Source organism: Alligator mississippiensis, chromosome 2, assembly GCF_030867095.1.
Source record: "Alligator mississippiensis isolate rAllMis1 chromosome 2, rAllMis1, whole genome shotgun sequence".
Lineage (NCBI taxonomy): Eukaryota > Metazoa > Chordata > Crocodylia > Alligatoridae > Alligator > Alligator mississippiensis.
The window spans coordinates 98,757,550-98,782,401 of record NC_081825.1 but is presented as its reverse complement, the minus strand read 5'-3'; the positions used below and the strand labels follow the sequence as shown (position 1 = coordinate 98,782,401).

Genomic DNA, 24,852 nt, shown 5'->3' with positions numbered 1-24,852 from the left:
CAAACTAAGCCTGTATTGCAAAAGTATTGCCTTTTTTACAACAAGTTTGGATGGGGAAAAGATCAAAAGTCCAGAGAACACAAAATCTGCCTGAAAAATGATGTCTTAATGTTTGATCAAGTCCAAGGCATTAAGAATATCATGCAGCATAATTTCTGCTTTTTGAAAAACAATGGAGCTCATTTAGAAATTGGGATTCCCTGGAGAATGCCACATGAGTGGAGACTATTAATTATGATGTTCTATTGTTATCTTTTGTTCAGAACAATAGTGCTCCTGAGGTCCTGTGGAATTTTTCTCCCATACAAGGTGTTGCGTTTTGATTAAGCATCATTACATACAGTTCATTAACAATGTATCTTAAAATGAGTTTTTGATTGAACATTTTATTGGCCATTTAATATAATTTATGGTTCCTTGTGTAATTTCACATACAACATTTGCCAAGGTGGTTATTATATTTTTTCATGAAACAATGTCATTTTACATTTTCTGAAAGATTTTATTTTTTGAGTAGAATAGGTTATATTAAAATTGATTATGAATGTAGTACATTATGAAAAGTCATTCTGACCATATTTTATTTCAATGGGCCTATGAGATTTTTTAATTACCTTGATGTCAGCAGCAACAATAGTAAGCAAGAAAAATCTGAAGCGTTAAGCATGGGTATTTACCAGTGCCAACATGAGTGCACAAACCGAAGGATGTTCTACCTAAGAAGGGCACCAAATTATTTAACTCTGACTATAGATATAAATATGTTCCATTTTGGAAATTAATAAGTTTTTCTAATTGATTTTACATCTAAAAATAAATTAGCAAACCTACAAAATTATGCAAAACTATGTTTTTCTGTATATTCCCTATATAGAGACCACAAATATTCTGAGATTTAGAAATCATGTGACAAACTGAAAATCTAACTGGACCTAAAGGAAATGATCTCTTGAAAGATTTACCATATGGCTCAAACTTCATTTTCCCATAATATGGAAAAAGTTCAAACCTGACAGTTCCATATTCAAAGTGCTCTATCTGTAGAATATTTCAAGAATATTTTACATACATAAAATATGCTCAAACTAAACAATTTTTTCCTATATTTTAAATATAAGATATGGAGCTAACGAACTCACCATATATTGTGAACTGTTATGACATTCAACTTGTTTTGGTGTTCTTAGACAAATGTCTATCCAATTCTGTATCTAAATTTTGTCTTTGGATATAGCATTGCTTCTGAAGAAGATCTTTTGGAAAATATGTGTTTGTTTGCTTGTTGTAATTGAGATTACATCTTCAGTTCTGGCACTCAAAGGATGTAAAATATTTTTCATATTGGTGAGATGATCTTATTTGGGGCGCATGCAAGAAGCTGAACATTGTACTGAGAAACCAAACATTAGTTATTTATAATTTTCATCAAACAGAAATTGCTAGAAATGTTACTTTTATTTTTAAAGTTTTCTTTTTTATATAGCACAGGTACACAATAATGTAGCAAAATGTTCCAAAGGTAACAGTTTAATAGCATGGCACATGAATGGGTAGGAATGAACTGCAAAACAACCCAAAGTTTCATTCCTTTGTTGAGGGTTGAAACATTTAAAGTCAATTTTTCCATGATTTTTCTTCTTTGCTTCACCCCTTCACTTCCATGTTCTAATTGGAATTAGAAGCTGAAGAGCTGAAATACCATCAGAGATTCTGGGGAGCCTTTTTGTTCCTTTTGGTTTGGGATTTTTTGGTATTTCTTATTTGCTCAGATTAAGGAAGCAGGAATACCTATTGGGAAATCCTGCTATAAAATTTTCCAGCTCATTTGGGCCAATACCAGAAATTCAGACTGTCCAGTAATATTCAGACACACATTTTCCCTTTCAGTCACCTATTCAAACTAATCATCAGTCAGACTAGAGCATTTGCATTCACCTCTAGACCTTCTGCCATGAATATGGGGAGGTTTGGAACCAATGGGGGTTTTTTGGGCCTACTTTAGAATGGGTTCAGCTGTGAAATTTGAATTTGAAACCACCCCCAAAATGGAAGTATTTGGTGTTAGGATTTAGTCCATTTCTATTTTGTATCAGTTGAGTCCTACTAAAAACAACCACAACTAAGAATCTGTGATTTACAAATGTGGCCCCACTTCTGTTTATGTCTGTGGTTCTATGAATGTTTAGCTCTCAGTAACAGCTAGCTCCATCCTCTACTAATCCTCTCACACATTGATGATAACACTTGCATCATCTGGTCAAGCTAGATACATTTTAAAAATCATTGAATGTATTTCTGCCCACATAAACTATGTCACAGTCGTTTTATTGACCACATTATCCATCTGAAAATGGTTTCCTCTTTTCCAACAGAATACTATTAACTTCAGATTTTTCTTGCTTACTATTGTTGCTGCTGACATCAAGGTAATTAAAAAATGAATTTTTTGTTGTTTCTTTTTTTTGTCTAGTTAGTTCTCGTTAGTTTATCCCATGAGCTTGATAGCACTTTGCTTCATAGGCAATAGGCTAGTTACTTTTCCCTTGTTGTGGTAGCAAGGAGGGACATGCATGCATCTTTCTTTGCATGTTATCCCCCTCCCTTCCACATCACTAATAATGTCAAGAATCAAGATGACTGCTTCTTTGTCCTACTTATTCACTTCTCCTATAAACACATCTATGCCATGTTGCTTCCTATTCATGGAATAGCCTTGGAATTCCGATCTGTCCAGCCACCCACTACCCAGTCTACACGAAAATCTTTCCTTAAAAGGAGAGATTATTTTCGTAATGTCCACAATCATTAGTCAATAATAATTACAGTGAAAGAAAAACAAGGACAACACTATTAAACTTGGCATCCCAAGTGTAAATTGAATCCTGACATCTTGAATCTTGGTATATCAATTACACAATATGCACTTCTGTAAATTGAGCAGTGAGGTCACCTTACTGTGAAAACCTCTGTCGTTCCTCACTCCACCTACTTCCTACAGTTTCTTAACCTCATTTGCCCCAGCATATCTAAAATTAGACTGCAAGCTCTTCAGGGAGGGACAATGTCTTTGTATTTGTTCTGTAAAACACTGAGCACACTGTAAATACAAGAAATAATAATTGGTCGCTGTTTGTGCTTATTTTACCCACTGTCTCAGCAAAATTATTTGTTTAAAAAAGTAGCCACAGCTTACAGTGCAACAAGTTAAATTGATAGGTCTGATCAGGAATCTCATTTGTGGCTCATGCCCTCTTGTGTCATTGAGTGTGCCTCAATGTTTGTAAAAGCCTAGCAAATACATGCTAGACTGAAAAACAGTACAATTCAAGAAAAGTCTTTAGTTTAAAATTATAAACTTGAACCAGGTCAATATTCAAGTTAGTTACAATTCCCTAAAGTCCCTTCTCTGAAAAGTCTAAATAGGCAAGAGAGGTTAGGGGCAGGAGAAAGAAAATACTACCATTCTTTATTTCAGAATGCAGAACTCTAATAGAGAAAAATTAGGTGAAGAAAAAAGACAATGTGACTTGGCCTCATATGAGAATCTGCAGTAGTTCAGGGAGCTGAATCCAGAGCCTCTGGATCCTTGTCCTGTGCTTTAACCAGAGGGTAATTCCTTCTTTTTGCCAAAATACAAATATGACACCAGGCTGTTTGCCATGTTTTTTCCATATGCCACTTCCAAATGCATTCAATGGAAGTATCTCCAGTCTTATGAAGATAGCTCGAAGTTGCAGCACAGGCTTTATGAAGGATTTGAAAGTCAGGACTGAAACTTTGATTTAATCTGGTATTTAGTAGAGGTCCAATGAAAAGAGTACATCATTGGAGTAATATGCTTATACAATACTATTTTGCTGCAGCACTTTGTTAAAGTTGGCAGTTTCATCCCTACGCATGCTGTATCAGAGTAGTTAAACTTGGAAAGCACTTATGCATGAAGGATCACAGACAAGTCCAAATAAGACATGATGGGATGTGGTCTCCTGACCAGCCTGAGAACTGAAAGGACATTTTAAATACCTGTAGCTATAGAAATACAGTGGAAGCCAGATGAGCAATGAAATTACAGATTGTCTTATTTTTCAAAAAATCTTTAGACAGTGATTTCTCTTTCTTTGTTTTTTTTTTCAGTGTTTGGTAGTGTCTTTACTAGTGCAGATTTTGTGTATATGACTATGGAGGCACTTCTGTACTTAAAAAAAAAAGTATTAATATTGTTCTGAAATGAATCAACATCAAAACTCAAGTCTATTAGAGGACTCTTCCTAAACTGCTTGGTATTCTCATTTTCTGTTTCACAGGCTGCGCTGTCAGATGGTGGAGGTAGTTCTATTTTTTTTTTCTCTTTGTATAAATGGTCACTCCTTTCTCCCCAGCCTTTGCTTTTCAGGACGTAAATGAATGGCTTTTACCAAACTACTTACAATAAGGAGATTAAGAGGTGTCGAGACCCAGATAAGCATACTCTGTATATCATGATAAGTTTGCTTTCTTCTCTAAATGTTACATGCCGGATATATTTTTGTCATGTCTTTAAAGCAAAGGACAAAAGAAAAAAGGCTGAAAGAGTTTTCCATGTTCTTGCCTGAATAAAGTTTGTTTTTTTCCCATTTGACCTTCAACTCGCAGGAGACCTGAGTTTAACTGCTTTGATTTACTCCCATAATAAGGTGATCGATTAATGTTAAAGGCAAGCTTTATGAGGCCTGTCCTCAAATGGTCTTGGAGCCTGCCACAGCAAGAATGTTATACTACTATACTCTGAAAAAGGTCACATGAAGGGAATCAAAGACAAGATAAATGATGGTTTACACATCAGAAAAGCTCTCTCTAGCACAACAGAGAATGTAGAACATAATATCTCTCAGGGCATGGTGCAGATGGTATATAGTAAATGTAGATTGAACTGTCTCTCTACAGTTTATTGTTGTTTGTGTGTTTGTTTGGCTTGGGGGGGTGCGGGTTTGGGACGGGGGTTAGTTTTGTGTATTTATTTTGTTGTTTGTATGTCTGTTTTGTTTTTCCTTTTTACTTGTGGAAAAACTGGTGCTTTTGAAATAGGGGCCACTGGGGCTAGGGACAGACATTCAAAAAGCCTGAGCCTGAATTGATCCAATCTTTGCAGGTTAGTCTAACTTGCAAGGCTTGAACTGATTTGGAGATGGATAGACAATCCCTTTTCATTCCAGAAATGAAAGCACGTGCCTTCAGTGGCTCAGGCTAGAAGCTGGGGGTCGCTAGAGCAGCCCTCCCTTCCCTTCCACAGTGCTGAGCTGAGCAGGGCATGGCCAGGCCCCAGCAGGATGCCGATTATTCCCTCCCCCATCCTGAGAAGCCCAGCAGGGAATGTTTATGACCCCTAACACAGTGTTTATCAACTTCTTAAGAAATCAAAGCCTCTCTCCAAGCTCTTTTTAAACAGCTTTTACAAGGAAGGATATTAAGCTACCTGATGATTAGTTCCAAAAAGCCTGTCTGCCATTGTCATCTCCCACACCACAGACGGTAGCCAGCATGTGGTCTGCTAGCTAATGCTGAGGTGTCTGCATAAGGCAGAGGGGCAGGGGGAATAATCTCTGCTTAGCAGGGAGAAGCCGGGCAGATATTCTGGGTGGATCCAGATGAGCCCATGTGTGCTTCTTGCAGCATCTAACACTCTTTGAGATGCTGCAAGAGGCATGTGCAGGAATGAGAAAATGTTCCCTGCTGCAAATTTACAGTGCGGGGGCAAAATTAGACCCCTGGATATCCAGGAGTCCAACCCCCACCCCCGAGAAAAGAAGCGTAACATGCCCTGAGGCAACTGGAGGATGGGTCACCCACAGAAATGCTCTAGCTGCCAGAGCATCTCTATGGTTGGCCCTCACCCTGGTGCTGAAGCACACTGTCTGCATGTGCAGGGCAGACAGCATGCCAGCCACAGGGAGCTGGACCTGGGCTCCAGTCCTCGTAAATAAGGGGTTGGGGGGGCTGGAGGAGGGGGGAGGGGACCATGGGGGGTACCTGCACTGGCCCTGCCCACTCCCCCAGATCCATGCCTTGCCTGGCCCCATCCCCCACCTGCCCCCTGAGCCCCCCAATCCCTGCCTCACTTGGCTCCATCCCCTCCAGCCTCCCCCAGGCCTCCCCAATTCCTGTCCCACCCAGCCCCAGCCCCTGTCTGCACCCAAAGCCCACTTGACCCCTGCCCCACTTGGCCCCATCCCCCACCTGCTCCCTGAGCACCCCCCCGAGCCCCCCATCACTGCATCACCTGGCCCCAGCCCCCTGAGCCCCCCCCCGATGGCTGCCTCCCCACCGCAGCATCCCGGCCCCAGCCCAGGCCCTGCTGCCCCATCCTGTTCCATGTTGCCTGGAGCGGGGCTCACCCAGGAGGCCCTGGAGTCCCCACAGCCCCTGCACCTGCCATGAGTAGAGGCTTTTTTTTCTTTTTCTTTTTTTTAAAGTGCTGGACGGACAGCTTTTTATACTGCTGGGGATAGCACAGGTGCTGGCCCCAGGCTCTAGCTCCCCCAGGCAGCAAATTCAGGAGGAGCCAGGCAGGTTTATTTTGCCCCAAGCGGCACAATTTGCCCCACACCAAAGTGCATGTCTGGGCATGTGCGCTGAGGCAAAAAGTCCTGGCTCAAATTTGCTCTACTTCTATTTGAATTGCTGCAAGTGTATGCGCTTGCATGTGTGGATGTGCCCTCTGTGCCTGCAAGTTTCTGCCAGAGCTCTGGCCAGGGACCAGAGGGGAGGGGCCAGCCCTGCTGTGGAGTAGATAGCCCCACCCAGCCCAGAGAGCATGCCAGGATGCTGGGAGAGTCTGGCTTATCTTAAACCAGTAAGGGTTCTGGGACAGACATTGCATAAACCAGTTTAGCCCAAATCAGTTAAGTCTGATAGTACAGTCAACCAGGTTTATCTCAAACCGGTTTCAGCCATTTTCAGTCTGGTTTATGTGCACTGAACTTACGTTCTGTTACAGGTTTAAACCAGTTTCTGACCACTTAAACTGGTTTATGTGTAATGTCTGTCCCTAGCCCTGGAAAGCCTTGAGCTGGTTAAAATGAATCAATGAATGAAAAGGTCTTACTAGATCTCAATATGCTTTTAAAAGCTCCCGGCGCTGCAGTGCATGCATTCGTATACATGGTGAAATGTGCATCAGTGCTGAGAAAATGGCAGCAGCACACTTTTGAACTAAAACTCATTGACCATGTTTTAGTTCAAGAGCACACTGTCATCATTTTCTCAGTGCCGACGCACATTTCACCATTTATACAAATGCATGCACCGCAGCGCCAGGCACCTCAGCTTGCATGTGGAGCAGGCTCGATTAATTAAGTCTGCTCTGATGTACTGGATCTCTGGCACATCAGAGCAAACAAATGTATGTGTATAAATGACCATAGGGACCCTACAGCTCAGCATTGTTCAGTACATATGTGTACTCCAGATACCCTCCACAGAGGAACCATGTGCTAATTAGCCCCCACCTCATGACTGGAACCAGGTTTTCTTGTCATGAGTCTTGGTATCCTCCAAAAATTTATATGCAGATGAGGCCCAGGGCAACCTGGTCCAGCTCTACCTCATGAAGGGTAGGGCCACACTAATCATATGTGACGGGCTGAGAGAGGGGATAACAGCAGGATTGTGGGCAAACTGTTTGGACCCCATTTGGTGATGTTTGCCAGACATCTAAGGCTGGTGAAGAAACAGGAATCATTGTAACTGGAAAAGAAATGTGTAGCTCAGCTGTGGAAGTGAAGAGGAAGCTGAAATGTATTTAATGTAGTGGCTCACCATAGAAAGAAAAAGAGTCATCACTGAGGGGGGCTGAACACAATGGGCACTACTATATATTTTCTTTGGATAGATTGCTTTAAGCTAGTGGTCTATCACTGCTGGTGGATCTTAGAGACTCTTGAAGTTGATCTGGGGCTGGGAGGAGGTCAGGGTGGGATGAATGTCTGCATGCATGCATGTATGTGTGTGCCCCAGGCCGGCAGGTCAGTTTGTGGAGGACGGATGTGGTGGGGGCTAGATCAAGGCCCCTGTGATGAGGGAGTGTGTCACAGAGGCAGGAGCAGGGGTAAGTTGAGTACAGCTCTGGCTGGATGGGACTTACCTGCTGGGGAGGTGCACCTCCAAATAATTTTTTCTCTCTCTGCCTCAATCTGCCCCCACCTCCCTCCCCACAGACTTACCTGCTGAGTGGGGTGAGGGTAGCAACGGCTCATGGTAGATCTTGGGTTTCTGTTAAGTGCCAAAGATAATCTCCTACTTAAAAAGTTTGGAGACCACTGCATTAACCTATCTTTGTATGATAGGTTCTGATCAATATGTTTGCCTGGTATGGGCTATGTATTTTATAGTTACGCTCAGTGTTGGCTACATTAAATAAACTTCATAGTTGCTTTCCATTACTGAGTACATGATGCTTTTGGCAGCAGTTCAATGATGGATGATATATTTAATAAGGTTTTCTTGTATGGGCATATATAATGAGGGCCTTTTTTCCCTATGCTTATGGGGTGGGGGTGGGGGGAATCTTGTCTTATATTTGAGTAAATATGGTCATTTTTGTATGAAATTTACATATTTTACATTAGCCCAAATTCTTAAGCTTTCTGTGGGTTCATTGCAGGGAAGGACGAAGGTAAAAGTCTTCTGATTCCAGGCCTATTCTAACTTATGAACTGACATGTTGAATACAGTCCCTGTTTGCTATTTTCACAAGTTGTTAGGGTCAGTGAATCAGCACAGCACATTCCCACAACTAACACTGGCTATCATGTCAGCCAATGAAAGCTACACGCTCCTCCACAGCATGTGGTGAATGTCCAATTTCCCAGTCAAGACTGCCCTGCCTATTGCAACCCAGAAATCAGTGCTATAGGGCTAAAGTTGGTACCATAGGAAGGACGTTTGGCACCCGAGGCAAGCCCATAGTGGCAGTCTGCCCTTGCCCCATGCACTGATTCAGGGGACAACCCCCATGCTTGCCTGAGAGTACATGCAGTGGTGGGAGCCACCCTCCCCCCGTCCATGCATCTCCTAAACAAGCCGCTCATATCTCTGTCCTGCACCACCTCCATGCTGGGCAGAACCTGTTGGCACTTATTTGCTACGGCGCCCGGGGCAGTTGACTTGCTTGTCCCCCCTCCCCTCCCTGCCATGGTACTAGCTGAAGTGCTGTGGAGGACCTTCCAGATGTGTGTTTCCATTCATGCAGTCTTTGGGGGAAGGAAGGACCATCTCAAAGTGATACATGGTCTAAAATACAGATAGTTTATGCAGGATTGAGACTGACCCAGTCTAATTTTAGAAGATATTTGGGATAGTAAGTGTAATGAATTTAATTTTGTGTATATTTCTTTCTTTCTAATTTAGAGAAAAAGGAGAGTTTGAAGAAAAAATAGGATCCCCCTGGGCCAAGCAACATTCTGATAATTTGTAAGTGGAAAAAATTCAGTTAAAGAACAAACAACAATTTAGACAGAGCAAATCTTATCTAGCCAATCCCTGTACCAAGGAAGAATTGTTGTCTAGTTTTGTTGTGACTGTTGTATTTGCCAATATTTTTGTTCAGTTAAATTTTAAATTTGTCTTCCTTCTAGAAGTGGAGTTTTTCTAGAAGTGGAGTTTTTTTCTAGTCCTATTTCACAGTCTTTTAGAATTGTAGCTACTTAATATTGTGCTTGGGCTGTGGAGAGGAACCTTGCATGAAGCCCTGAACTGATTTTTTTCTTTGTGTTCAGTATAACCTGACTAGACACTACAGTTAGCAGACGGCAGATGGCTGATTGGAGTCTCAGCAATTTCCTAAACCTTAAGGACAAAACAATACGAGGGAAATAGATTTGATATGATCAGAAATCACTTCTGGGACCTAAGCAGGTAAATTAAGATGGGAATCATGCGGGTCACCTTCTCAAAGCACCTTCCAGTACCAAGAGCAAAGAAAGAAGACTGATGTTGGAAACCAAAATGATGGATGAATCAGTAGTGTAGGGATGAGAATTTGGGATTTGCTGAGTATCTTCCAGGAGCCTCCTGAGAGGATCCAGTAGTAGAAGGATAGTAACTTTGGTAGATTTTGTTTAGGTAGAAAAGGAAGGAAATGAGTGTTTTTGCTTAAATGATCTGGCAAGTACTTCCAACAAAGCAAGTATCAGATGGTTATTCAAAAACAAGAGCTGAGCAATATGAAAACTTTCACATTAGAATTGGATGACTATCCTAAAAATCTCTTTGAGCAGTTATTCAAATTTTAAAATGAATTTACTGCAGCTGTATTCACATCACTTTCATGTTTAATGAATGCTTGAGTGACTGATTTTTGCTCTCTCAAATTTTTGCAGAGAGCAAATTTTAAGCTTGCAAGCTCAAGAGCCTTGTGTGTTTTCATAGGAAACAACTTTTTCATAATTTATATTGGAAACAACTTTGTACAAACAGAAGGATCATAGAATCATAGCACAGTAGGTCTGGAAGGGACCTCTAAAGGTCATCTATTCCAACACCCTGCCTGAGGCAAGATCATCCCTGTCAAAATCATCCCATAAAATTCCTTATCTAACCCATGACTATAATTATACAATCAATTCTGGCACACACCACAAAGTGTAGCACCTTAACCTGCCACAGGTCAAGCAGGGGAACATTGATGGCCAATGTCCTGCTGCTTCAACGGTAGTTAAAAGACACTTGAGAGATCCAAGGAAGAGGGCCATGTAAAAACTTCTACAGTCCATATCTGACTGTCAGTCAATCTGAACATAGGGTAAAATTCCTTCCTGGTCCCAAATGTGGCAATTAGTTTGACCCTGAGCAGAGGGGCAAGACTCAATAGCCAGGATCCTCCAGGTTTTATTCTCAGAAAGAGCATTAGCACACCCCAGTCAAAATCCTGAGCTCTCGCTGCAACCAACCCCAATGCTTTTGAGGAAAGCAAAAAATAAAAACAACCCCCCCCAAACTCTGCCATGTGTAGCAACAGAAGGGGAAAAAATCCTGACAACCAGAAAAGTCCAGAAGCATAGGGAATATTCACAATATAGGCATAGATGCTCCAGGACCACCCCTGACTAATGCTGGTCCAAACGCTTCTTGAACACTTCCAATAATAGACTCTACAACTTCCTTAGGCAGTCTGTTCTACTGCCTTATTGTTCTAGTATCCATTCTAAATTTACTTTGCTGCAACTTTAAGCCATTGATCTGCATCCTATTCTCTACATTAGAGAGAAAAAGGGTTTTCCCTATTCTTTATGTCAGCCCTTCAGATATCTGAAGACTGTTATCATTATCTTACGTGCCTTTTCTAAAGTATTCTCTTCAACCTCTCCTCAAATGACTTGCCTTTCAAGACCCTTATCATTTTTGTCACTTGCCTCTGCCACTCTCTAACTTCTCTATTTTTTTTTAAATAGGCTTGTGCTTCCATGTGCTTCCATTATGTCAGACTAGCTACTTGTTGGGCTTCCAATACTGTGCCCTTTAGAATCTTCCAGCCCTTCTGGGCATCTCTATCATTCAATTTATCTTCCCGTGGCACGAGGCCTACTGTGTCCTTAAGTTGGTTGTAATCTGCCTTTTTGAAATCCAGTGCCTTAATTCTGCTGACTGCATGCATGCCTAGTGGCAGGATCATAAATCCTATCATATCGATCATAAATCCTATCATATCATGATCACTTCTTCCCAAGCTTCCCATCACCTTCATATCTTCCACCTGTTCTTCCCCATTGGTCAATACAAGATCAAAGATAGATGATCCCTTAGTTGTAATTTCAACTTTCTGGAACAGAATGTCATCCTCCATACAAGTTAGGAACTTGATTGACATTTTATATTTGGCTGTATGATTCTTCCAGCAGATGTCTGGAAGACTGAAGTCTCCCATCAGTACTATCTCATAACTTTTGGATAATTTGGTCACTACCTTGAGTAGTGCCTCATTCACCTCTTCCTGACTTGGTGGTCTATATTAAATCCCCACCATTATTTTGGTCCTGTATCTTTCACCTTTTATCTTCACCTAAATACGTACTGATCAGCTATCTTCTTCCTCTTGAACTAGGGACCAGGTCTATGTATTTTTACATAAGGCAATGCCACTACCTTTTCTGTCAACCCTGTCCTTCTCAAACAGTGTAGCCATCAATATTGACATTCCAGTCATAAGAGCTGTATCACCAAGTCTCTGTGATGCCAGTCAGATCATAATTCTTTTCACAGGCTTTGACTTTCAACTTATCTTATTTATTCCCCATCCTTCTCACATTTGTGTATAGATAGGGCAGGGTTTGCATTTTGACTTACTAATTTTACTTTTGCATCACTTGTTGCTGTCCTGTGGCTTTCTGGCCCTTTACCACAGTTGAGCTTCTGGGCCTTCCCCCTCTGGCTTGTTTGCTCTGTTGCTGGAGGGTTTCGTTCACCATCCCCAGTGGAACCTAGCTGAATGCCCCTCTTACTAGCTTGGCCAGATGACACCCAAAAATGCTCTTTCCTCTTCTGGTCAGATGGATCCTGTGTTTTGATATCAGTCCTCTTCCCCAGAACTTCCAGCCATTGTCAAAACATCCAAAGCTTTTACTTCAATACCATTGTCTCAGCCAAGATGGAATTTATAAAACTCTTAGAACTGTCTTAGTGGTACTATAGAAACTAAAGAAGGATTTGACTGTACCTTTTATAGCTAGGACCATACTGAATCATGAAGGGAAATTACATTTATATTATGCACCCAGCTGATAAATACATAGTAGCATAATTTTTCTACAAATGATGCCCCAGGCCTGGAAACCTTGGAGAGAGGAAATGATTTATGGTTTTAAAAAAATGCAACATGTTTGTTGATATGCCATGATAGAGTCAAAGGAGTAATGGCTTCCTGAAGACCTTCTTTTGATTATAAAAGTAATTTCCTCAAATTAATAAACAGAAGCCACAACATATGGTTTGTCCTCAGTCATAACTAACCAACATAGGACACATTTTGAATATAGAACATTTACATGCTGAGCTCTCCATACCGAGAAAAAGATTAGCTTTTAGTGGCATACCCTAAAGGTCAAAGGATTTAGTCTATTTTGGGCCTGATAAGGGTGAGTAAGTTCCAGTCAGAAGGCTCTTAAATAGATCACCATAGAAAAATAAGGGAGCTTCACTTGATAGGTGCTTCTTGATGGGAGATACAATTTGAACGATCAAATCATTTTTTTCCATCCCTAATTTCTATGATTTCTCAGTATGACAATTCAAACTGGTTTTACTATAATGACTTGGGTAGATTATAGGGATAGAGGGTTTTTTGTGTGCGCTTATTTTAAGTTTATTGTGCATGGACTTTTTTCTCCTGTTCTGTTCACAGGCAACCTTGAGAATGTAACTGCTAAATTATTACTTGAAAATGCTCTTTCCGAATTTTATCAGCTATAATGAGTTATTCTTTGCTGAACTAAGGAGCAGTGGTAGAGCTGGAACAGAGTAATCTAACTCCAAACTAGAATATAAAATAAAGCTGCTGATAAATCTGATTGGTATTAATTGCTATTAATATTATTTTCAACTTTCTTGTACGTTACTCATTAGCTAGTGCTCCCACAATCTAGGTGGTCCAGTTTTATACTTTGCTTTATGTTTCCCAGATTTCTTAAACCCGTGTGTGTGTTTGACAGCCTGAGAGCTAACTGAGAACAATTGCTAGCTGGCAGTGTCAAAGTTCTCTTTTATATTGGACTTGAGAGCAGCACAGCCATTTTAAACATGATGGGAATAGTGAGGAGAGCAGGAATATTTTTAGTACTGGCATTCAGTTACGAAAATTGAAAGGACCAGATCTTCTACTACTGTAAATTGTTACAGCTCAGTTAACTGTGGTCATTTACTTGATCTGAGGATTTGTCTCAGAAGCCAAATCTTTTCCCAAGAATTCATTTCTCTCCAGATATCTAACCAGGGTATAAACTCTTGAATCATTCAGTTTATTTTAATGGGTCTAGAGGGAAAAATGTAATATGGAAAAATATTAAAGCCAAAATGGAAGTGCATCTCAATTGCAGAATTTCATGGGGGTGATATAGATCAAAGCATGAATTATGAAGGGGATAATTGAGCAGTGTTTTCCTTGCCAATGTTACTTGTAGCCAAGTATTGAATATTTTTGTGTTATTTTGTGAAACTGAAACATTATGAATACAAGGAAATAGGACATGGTCTCCACCTAATTTCCTTCAGTCCTTTTGAAAAATCTGCCCATTATGCTTTTTTGTGCAATAATTGCATGACAGGGTGAGACACGAGCATATGAATAACTTTCAGGGTCTACTTGATCTTCTGTCACAATGCCTTGCTTTCTCCAGTATCTGTTACCTAAAAAATATTGTTTGGTCATTGGAACCACAAGATGGAGTCCAGGAGTTGAGTTTAAGAGTAGAGTCTAAAGAGAAATCTTAAGTACACCAGAACAAAAGTGTGAGCTTTACTTAGCTTCCAGGACTAAAATTGCATTTAGCTACAAGATTCAAGACAATCCATTGCTCAGTGTGTCCAGGTATCCAAACTGGGTGAAATATGTTCTCAGCCAAGCACAGTATAAGACAAGATCAAACAGATGGGGCCAGGCGGCTGTAAAATGATAAATGAGTCTTCAGAGATCTTTTTGGCATCCAGTTGTCATTTCCTCATGTTGAATATGTTTAATACACCTCCTGTTCTTATCATTTAATAAAATCTTGATATGATTCTTTCTGAAACATATTACATTCCTAGCAACCTCTGAGAAAAGCTACTCCCAAATCTTTCTATACTTGTTAGTCCTGGGAAGATAGAATACACCAAGAAACGGGGAGGTTCCTGACAGTGAGGAAAACTTCTGCAAAGCATTGCTATAGTCAGTTACAGTGATCCATGTACTGTGGATTTCATTGTCTGAAGACATACAGCACTATCAAGTTTCAATCAACTTCTGATGCTTTAGCTGTACCGGTGATAGGCCAGTGATTTGAACACACGTTTCCCCCCCAGCATGGGTGACTAGTGCTTCCTGAGTCTGGGGGGGGCACCAGATTGCCGATGTGGGGCGTCCCTCAGCTACCAATTGCTGACTGGGGGGTGGGGGGGGTCCCCATAGCCAGTGATGAAATTGGAAGTGCACTTCCGGTTTCATGGCTGGCGCTTCCAGGGGGTGCATGGACAATCTCAGTATGTGCACTTGCATGCACCCCTATGCATCCCCAAAGCCCCTACATTATCAAAAGCCTTACCTCAGGACCGGATTATGACATGCTGGGGCCCTAAACTATGTCAAGCTTAAGGGGCCCCATAGCATTACCAAAAACCTTGTATTATTCTAACAGAAAGGACAATGAAAATAGAAATATTAAAGCTTTATATTTGCATATATACATAGGCAACGGTGCAACAAAAAACTAATGAACTAAAACATATATCTTGCAATAAGTCTATTTGCCTTATGAAATACTTTCTAGTTAAAATACTTTATGATTTCTTAATTAGCATATATGAAAACTTTAAATCTACAGCAACACAAGAGCAATTACACAGATCAGCACTTGCTAAATGGAAGCAGCAATACAACCTGTATTATGTCTGGTTGCAAAATCTGGCACTTCCCCTGCTGCTTCGGGACCAGCTGCCGCTCCCCCCTGCTGGCCTGGAAGTGGCAGGGGAAGCTTGTATGCAGCTGCTACTGCCTCCATTAGGCAGTCCATGCCACTGCTCTGTGTGCGGCTGGTGCTCTGGGACCAGCCGCTGTTACTCCTCCCCCATCTCTCCCCAGCTCTGGGACCAACTTCAGTGCCAGTTTTAAAAAAAAAAGGCACTTTCAAATTTCTGGCACGTGCTTGGTCTCAAGTATGCTGGATTTATGAGGTTTTACTGGTTTTTTTTTTCATATTTAGGAGCCTCTCATAATGTGAGGTCCTAAGCTGTAGCTTACTTAGCTTGTGCTTAAATCTGGTACTGCCTTGCCTATACTGTAATCCTCTTTCACCATCACTCAAGTTATTGAACTACACCTGCACTCAACGTTCCTCTTCAGTGGTATCAACACAACCTCTCCTGAATGCAAGGTTGATGCTTCTGTCCACCAGCTGCCAGGAGGTATATCTAGACATTTCCATGCCTTCTGCAACTTTTAGTAGCTCCATTGGCAGGTGTTGCCTTCCCACACATCCTTTGCAACTGTTGTTTGCTATCAGAAAAGAATGAGATGAATATAGACAAGACCTATGTCTTTCTCTGTGGCACAATGGAAGATGGTTCTTGTATAGTGAGCACTCTCTCCTCTTGTTTACTTATTCAAAGCCAGTTTCCTTCTAATACCTCCAAGGACCCATTGAAGAGTGTGTGATAATAGGAGTACTGTAATGAAAAAGAAGAGAGTGGGGAACATGGGACAAGCTAGAGAAAAAGAATACAGGAAAAATAACAACAGAAATAAAAAGAAAAAGTTGAGGATGAGGAGAGAGAAAGGGAAAACTCAGAAGAAAGTTATGGAATATTGTTTCTAGAAAAAAAAAAAAGGATTTGAACAAAACTTACTTTACTATTCTTTGTCTCCAAATACTGTTTTCCTTCTGCTGCTTCTTCTCACCTTTGTCTGTTTTTCTTTTTTCTGCCCCTATATTCTTCTTACTTTCTTTGTGGCGGAGCTGCAATGTGGCCTGTTTAGTTTTCCAGCCCACTGGCGTAGCTTGCCCTTCCCCATACATGCAAAGTTGTATGAGATATTCAAGATATTCATGTACTTGTTCAAGATGTAAAACATGAGTGAATTGAGCCATGTTGCAGCAATGTACATCAAAAACTTCAGGAATCATCTGCCTGATTTTTCTTTCAGATCCTCCGTGGCGGCATTGTCATATTTCCTTACCCATCCGCAGATGTCACCAGCCTCCACTACACTGTAATACCATTAAAGTCAATGACAGCTGAATCCAAGAGCAGAAGTTGGCCTTTAAGATTTGCTTCCTTGTAACATATGGTACTGTAGTGTATACCAAGAAAGTTAACCAAGAGGAAGAATGGTATTTACAGTATGTTGAATTTTATCACTCACTGTAGCTTTGTAAAGCCTGGGGGCCAAGTTCTGAAGTCCTTACTCATGTTTTACTGTCTTTGAGGCAAAACTCCTGTTGCTGAGGAAGCAATGAGTAAAATGTGAGTAAAGAATTTAAGATCTGGCCCTGTGCCTTCAACAAATTAAGATAGGTTGATGGTGACTCACTTCCTTAATGAGTTATATCTGCAGGGCTGTAGAGGTTCGACTAGATATAACTGAGGTATTCATTAGCTGGATTTTTTATTATTATTTTTGGTATCAATGTTAGAGAAGTCACAAAGAGATCAGTAGGCTGTTAGATATTTTAAAAAACCTCTATGTATTGAAAAGCAGCAGTGAGTTTTGATAGAGTGAAATTGAGCTGAGAATAGGGTGGGTTCTGGAGGTTGCTGCAGAATTCTGTGCATCCTTACTCTTTTAAAATGACAGGGTTTGCAGAGTCACTAGTGTAGAAATTAATTTATGGTGGTTAGCTGAACTCCAAAGTAAAGTAAACAGTGATTCAGAATCAGGTCTGTCCACCCTTATGCTGATATACCCTTTGCTTTACACACTGCCTTATTGATTCTAGATAGTCACAAAGTAATAGTCTCAATGAAGAAGAGGGAAAATCTGGCTGACAAGCCTCCTGGTCTCTCTGTCTCTGTATGAGTGAAAGAGTACTACAAGCATGCTTGTGTCCATACATCGTTTTGTCTCTAATGCAATTTTGCAGCAATAGGATTAGAACAGATTGCTAGCATTATGGCAGCAAAGATATTGTTGGGAGTAACTTGGCAACCCTTTAGGTGTTGTGACGCTGGCTCTTTGCTCAAGGGCAAGAACAAGAGAGTGAATGTTGGATACAAAATGGTAAGAGAAATAATGTCAGGAAAGTTCAGAAGATGAAAGCAGCAGCAGTAAATAAGTCTGAAATTATTTTAGGTTTACATACTTTAAGTCCTCAGTGACTGAAAACACAGCCAAGAATTGCTTCAGCAATATTCCTTCATAAATCTGCATAATAATCTCTCAGAGGGGCTTTGGTGAAATTACAAGTATTCATTTACTAAATTGGGTTCAGTGTCTGTAACATATACGCCATATGAATATTCAGTTCTTTGAATTCTTCCAAACTACAATGAAGTTACCACAATCTGAAAGTAACTCAAAAAGTGAACTACTGAAATTGGATCATAGTTTTCTTTAATCCATTGAAAGAATGTTTTAAAGCTATGCCCCCCTACTGTAATTCAACCACAAGTAATTCCTCCAAAATGTGACATGTTTAAGAGATGTGTTTGCTTTTGGCATAATATAGTTAACTTGACAGTACAGGATACCCCAAATGATATGTGGTGTTCATGAATAGTTTTTCAAATAATGTAATGATATCTGCCAAGCAGATACAGGAAGACTGTTTAATTGGTATGCAGAAGAACCATAAAAGGAACATTTCAAAAGAAGAAACAACTCTCTTAGAAAACAATGACCTGTGTTAGCTGAGTGAAATGCTTTCCAGAATATGAGGACTCATATTTGGAGTTGCCAAATGCTAGAAGTTTGGGACTTTGATGTTTTGAGGAGGATGAGATTTTACAAAAGTGCTTAAAGGATGATGGGCCCATAGAAAGTCCATGGGATCCTAAGAGACATAAGTGTCCTTTTTCCAGTTCAGTTATTTTTATTTTTACCAACGTAAGGAAGATTGAAGTAACATAATTCTTGTGTGAAATAAGAGAGTTTACATATCAGAAAACTGCATCAAAGTAACAAAGATGTTTATTAATCCAATTTAGATATTTCACTATCAATTTGTATGTAGACAAGCCTTTTGACTCTGTTAGACTACTTCTATTCACTCAAGATACGTCTTGGCCCACCCCTTCTTCTCCATGCACACTACATGCAGAAAACTTGTCACACAGTAGGCAGGTCTACACAAGATGTTTACTGCACAGTTGACTAAGTGTACAGTAAACATCTTGGTATCTATGCATGTGCCCCTATTGGGGTGCATGAAACTAATAAACTCTGCAGCAGGTTAGTACTTGTACAATACAAGTACTAACCTGCTGCAGAGTTTTCATGTGTAGACACTGTCCCAGCTGGCTGGGGCACAGGGTGCTTCAGTGCAGGGCTAGCTGGCAGGCAGCCCCCACACCGAAGTACCCTCATGCCCTAGCCAGCCACACTGCAGCATTTGGAGCAGCTCCCCACCCCTGCCTCAAGGTCCCCTGTCAGCACAAGCTGCTCAGACAGTGCTCCACATGCATATGAATAAACTCCGGAGCAATATGCTCCAGAGCTTTTTGCTACCAGCTGCACATTCAAGCAGTGTGCCCAGGAACAAAAATCTCTGGAGCAATAAGCTCACGAGTTTATTCATGCACATTAATCAAACATGTAGATATGCCCAGCTTCAATTACAGTATACTTAGAGATGGTACCAACAAGCAGCTGCATGACATTTTTCTGGAATTCAGTGTGCACAGCAGAAGCGAATGGACTGGGTGTATTTCCATAGTGGTGCTCTCTACATTTTCTGATCTGATATAGCAGTGCTTTTAAGATCTACATCTGCTGTGGAACACATGGGACTTAAAGCCTTTTATTTTTAGATTGCTGAATAAATTTAAGGTGCTACACCTTAAAAAGAAAGAACTTTATAATCTGGAGGTCACCTGGGGCACTAGTGCCAAATTGGGGAAAAGAAAAAATGTCACCTATTTGGTACATGCAAGACTGACACACTCAGTGTACATCTACATGCATGCTTGACTCTTTAGTAGACTAAACTGTTGTGGTGTAAAGTGTCCTACACATGCCATGCTATTAGACTGCAGCAAACTAATTTTCGCTGCCATAAGATAGTACTGTTTGGGACAGTACTATCTCATGGTGGTGAAAATAACCACCTAAATGAATGTGTAAATGCTGACCTGGGTTTATGTTGTACCTAGCCAGCCAAGGCAGCATGGGTCCAGACCCCTGACTGCTGCCTAGCAAACTGACTTCATTCTTTGAGTACTCCCATGCCCAAGATGGCCCCTCCATGAACTGATGCCATGACCTGGAGCCCAGGGTTCACCCCCACAAGCCAGCTGCCAGCCTGGGGTTGCTTTGTCCTGGCTCAAACTGCTGTAGTCCCAGGCACACATGGAGACACTGTGCCCAGGAGCCATTAAGTCCAGTGCGAACTGCACCAGGGTTTACCATGCTGCACTAACTGAACGTGTAGATACACCCTTGGGGTGCATCCAGACGTTTGTGGACTTTTGGTTCCCTGGGACAAGTAGCAGCAACGCAGCTTGCTCCACAGCTACTTGTTCCCGCATGCTTTGGCGCACAGCAAGTTACCCCAGGGGCAGTAGGGGAGGCTAGGGCCAGCACTGTGCTGGCCCCAGCAGCCTTACCTGGGGTTCTGGGGGCCTACTGGGGCTGCAGCCATGGTGATTCTGCTGGGAGGAGCCTGGCCAGCACCCACAACATTTTTCAGGTGGCCTGGCTCCACTTTTCAGCAGTGCATGTTGCCTGAGTGTGTGCCAATCTGAATCTCTGAATCTCTCTGAATCTTTTCCGAATCAATTCAGAGGCTTTGGATTCAATTCAGACATTTTAATGAGTCTCCTGATTCAATTTGGATTTGGAGATTTGGCAGCCGAATTAGACCGAGTCTCCTCTGAATTGAATCGGCTACTGAAGCTTTGCACAGCCCTACTGTCTCTGTCTGGGTCTGGCAGGTGCAGAGTCATGGGGCTGTGGGTCCAAGGGGGCACGTGGCAGCAGGTCACAGACAAGCAGCAGCCCCCACTGCTAGACTGCTGCAGTGGCTAGAGAGTGCAGGGGCCACTCTAGGTTATGGCTGCTTCAGCAGTCCAGCTGGCACAAGGGGCTAGTGTCCCCAGATACCAACTGGCTGGGACTTAAAAGCTCCTGAGGGCAAGTAGTCCTGAACTGCTTGCCAGGGCAAGTTTTTATGCTGCTGGGGCCAGCACAGGTGCTGGCACAGGCTCTAATTCCCCCTGGATGAGGATCCAGGAGGAGCTGGGCAGGGTCAGTATGCCCCAAGTGGCAGAATTTGTCCGACACCAAAGTGCATGTTCAGGCACATGTGCTGAGGCACAAGTCTCTGGCACAGATTTGTGCTGTTGCTATTTGAGTGGTTGCAAGCCCTGAGGGCGCATCCAGATGAGTGTGGTCATGCGGTATGTGGCACTGCAGACATGTTTGCGGTGCCACATATCACACAGTACAGTGTTCTCCACATTGCAAGGGCATGCTGCCCGAGCGTGCACTGCTCCATTTTTTTTTTCTTGCAAGTTTTTTTGACCCCTGAATATCCAGCCCCAGAGCAGCACATGCTCTGCCATGAGCCCCCAGAGGCCCTGATCACTAGTGCTACAGCCGGTGAGTGTGGGGCTTTTTTTTTTTAAGTGCCGAGAGGCTCTGGCAGGGGGTGGGGAGGATGGGACCAGGTAGGGCAGCCATGGGGGCTTCTCCCACAGCTCCCTCCACCCAGGGAGAGGCAGGCATAGCTGGAGGAGCCGTGGGAGCACCTGCAGCTACCTGGTTGTACCTGCCTCTCCCTGGCCAATCCAAATCTCCGAATCAGCACTGAACTAGCGTCAAAACTCTGAAACAGATTTAGCCGAATGGAAATGGAACAGTGATCCAAAACACCGAAATGAATCACTGTCCCTTCAAAATGGGTGAATCCAAAACGGAAATGAAAAATAACTGTTTTTCACAGCCCTACTGCACAGTTGGACTTTGGGCAGCACTGCTGTTATGTCTTCTGGTATCCCCGCTTTGCCATCTGGACAGCTATCACCCTGGTGTGCTCTGTGCAGTGGCCTGCTTCAACCTGTTGAAGCATGTCCTCCTGGCCCCAAATGGCCAGGAGATCAGCTACCTCATCTACCCTGCAGCTGAGTCTCCGGTGCTTGTCCTGGGCAGGCTCCTTTGCCCAGGTCTCACCACTTGCCTCATTGACAAGGATCCTGCTATTTCCTGTTAAAAAATTGCAAATTCTCTGATACCCCCCCCCCCATTTTCTCATTAAAATATCCAAAACCTGTGTTCTTTCATTATTAAAATGAAATGCCACTATATATAGAAAGATTAGTTCAGCAATGTTTTATTGATACATTTATAAGTTTAAAGTAGTTTGGAAGCCTACCAGTGCCACTATCATCATAATAAAATGAATTCTAAATATCTATACACTTTGGTGTTTGCTTTTGGGTTTTTTTAGCATAGAAAAATCAGAGCTGCCCCTGTCCCCTTTGCTCACCAGAATGTAGAGTGCTGAGCAGCACTGATATGCTGGTTCCCTGAACTTGCCTTGTCCCTCACTCCCAACCCACAGTCCCTGCCTTCCCCCACTAGCTCTCTCTCAGCAGTGGCTCCATCCCAGCACCAGGACATGAGTCCAGCTGCAGCTGTACCACCTGCTGTTTTGTGCTCTGAGCAGTGCCAGCCCTTACTGCCTTCCTCCTTGCAACTGTGTCCAGGCCCCAGTGATCCCCATGCCATTCCTGGGTCCTTGACTGGGGCTTAGGGATTGGGGTGGGCAAGCCCCTTTCCTTCCAAGCTGGCATCCTTCTGTACAGGCTACTCTAGAGGGGCTCTATGCCTAGCTCTTGTGGTTTCGCCTACCCGGAGCACTCCCCCATTCCCGACTCTGATCTCTCTCACTCTCGCACACACCCCTGTTGCCACTTCCACCCCTTCCCATCACACCCCCCAAGTGGTTCTTGGGACCAGAAGCCCCCACAGGCTGGAACCCCATGTGGGGGAGGAGGTTGAAAGGGTTTATGGGTGGGTATAGGGTGAGTGTAGGGCTTGTTGGAGTGGTGTGGGGCTTGTATGGGAGTTTGGGGTGTGTGAGGTTTGTGGGTGAATATGTGGAGAGTTTCTGGGGCTGGTTTGGGAGCGTGGGGTTTGGGGGTGGATTGTGGGGGAGTTTGTGGATGTGGGGTGACTGTGTGGTGTGGAGGGATTGTGGGGGTGGGGAGGACTGCTTAGGAGGTGTAGGTTCCCTATCCACGCCCCTGCATAGCCCACAGCACACAGCCCTCCCACACAGCACACAGCCCCACCTCCCCTGCAGCAGCAGCAGCAGTGGCAGTCATCGGGGTGCTCATGCCCACTCCTGGCAGAGACCCTTTGGCCTGGCCTCACCTCAAACTGGCTGCTGAACATGGAGCTGGCCTGGGCCGGCCCACGTGCCGTTGGACAGAATCAGGCCGTGTCAGCTCAGGCCAGATCCTGCTGTCACCCAGGGCTTCCAGCACTGCAGGCAGAAGCTGCATACCCTCTGGCTGGGCTGGGTCCTGCCTCCATGTGACCTGTATGCCATTGGACTGGGACAGCTCCATACAGGTAGGACCCAGCCTGGCCTAAGGGCATGTGGCTTCTGCCTGTGGTGCCAGTAGGAGCCAGCCTGGTTCTGTCTCAGGCCACATGGGCTGAGCGATGCCGGTGCCATGTGCTACCAATCTGAGGTGGTGCTGCACCACTGGGGGTCTCTGCCAGAAGTGGGCATGAGTGCCCCGATAGCCGCTGCTGTTGCTGGTGTGGGGGGACTGTGCACCATGTGGGGAGCAGTCCTCCCCACCCTCACACAGTCCACACCCCACACAGTTTCCTACCCCCGACACCCAGTCCCTCCATCCCCATGTCCCTACTGACCTGGGAGAGAGCCTGGGTCTGATCCACTGCTGCAGCCTTGCCCCACTCCTATTTGCCCCAGCATGCTGAGGCAGCATGCTGGAGCAACAGGGACATGTGGCAGGCATAGAGACACTCTGGCTGTGTGCTAGAGTGACTCTCTGGAGGACTCAGACTCTGGCGGTTGCTTCAGGGCATGCCCTGTGCCGCTTTTTTCTGGCATGTTATTTTTTGATACCAGGATTTCCTGGTATCAAATTTAGAGTCTGCACTGCAAATATGCAGTGCAGGAACATTTTTTTTGTTCTCAGTGTGCCTCTTGCAGCATCTCAAACTGCTTTGAGACACCACAACAAGCATGTGCTTGCTCATCTGGACACAGCCTCAGTGTCCATATGTACCATGGTGGAAAATGTGAAATCCAGACTAGAACAGTAATTCTCTGAAGCTGTACTTGCTAATAGCTTCTTTACATCTCACATCTAATGAGACTATTTCCTGACATGAGCTCATTAATATTATCTAAATACTATCAAAAGTAATGCTGGCTACAACTTTATCAGCAGCCTTATGAATGAGTTCAGGAAATGACTGACAATATCTCCCTCTAATTCCTTTTCCTTTCTTCCTATCCTCCCTTTATTGTTTATTTGTCTGGTCTGAATTTAGGTTATGTTTTATTCCCATTGTATCATGTTTACCTTTTAAAAAAATGTTACAGCTCAAGAGTTCCATGTAACTCAAGTGTTGCAATCTATAGCTTATCCTCTTCTAACATCTCCATATTGCTTCTTCAAAATAAATTCTGTGATTTTTTTTATGATTTAGACATAGAAAAAAATCCAGAACCCTAACAGTTTTATTTTAAAAATTAATAAAATGAACAAACAGAAACTCTCCTAACTTCTCCATAATTTGTTGCAGCTTGAAGAAGGCGGCACTGGCACAGTTGACCCAGTGCTGGACTTCTTCATTGATGGTAGCCCATTGAGAGAGGTGGCTGCCAAGATACAGAAAGTGCTCCACATACTCCAGAGACTCCCTGTCTATGTAGATAGTATGAGGGATGTTCAGCTGGCCTGGGGAGGGTTGGTGGAGAACCTTTGTCTTCG

The 24,852-nt window shown here is 42.9% G+C and overlaps 1 long non-coding RNA gene across 1 annotated transcript in view; it reads left to right on the top strand.

Moving 5' to 3' along the window:
- The window catches only part of LOC109280821 (uncharacterized), a 50,756-nt gene extending 31,816 nt beyond the window's left edge, over positions 1–18,940 (top strand). Inside the window, exons 2-4 of the long non-coding RNA XR_002087257.2 lie at positions 9,385–9,447; positions 9,753–9,891; positions 16,865–18,940. This is a non-coding gene — a long non-coding RNA (uncharacterized LOC109280821). The remainder of the gene's footprint in view (positions 1–9,384; positions 9,448–9,752; positions 9,892–16,864) is intronic.
- Positions 18,941–24,852: the final 5,912 nt, after the last annotated feature.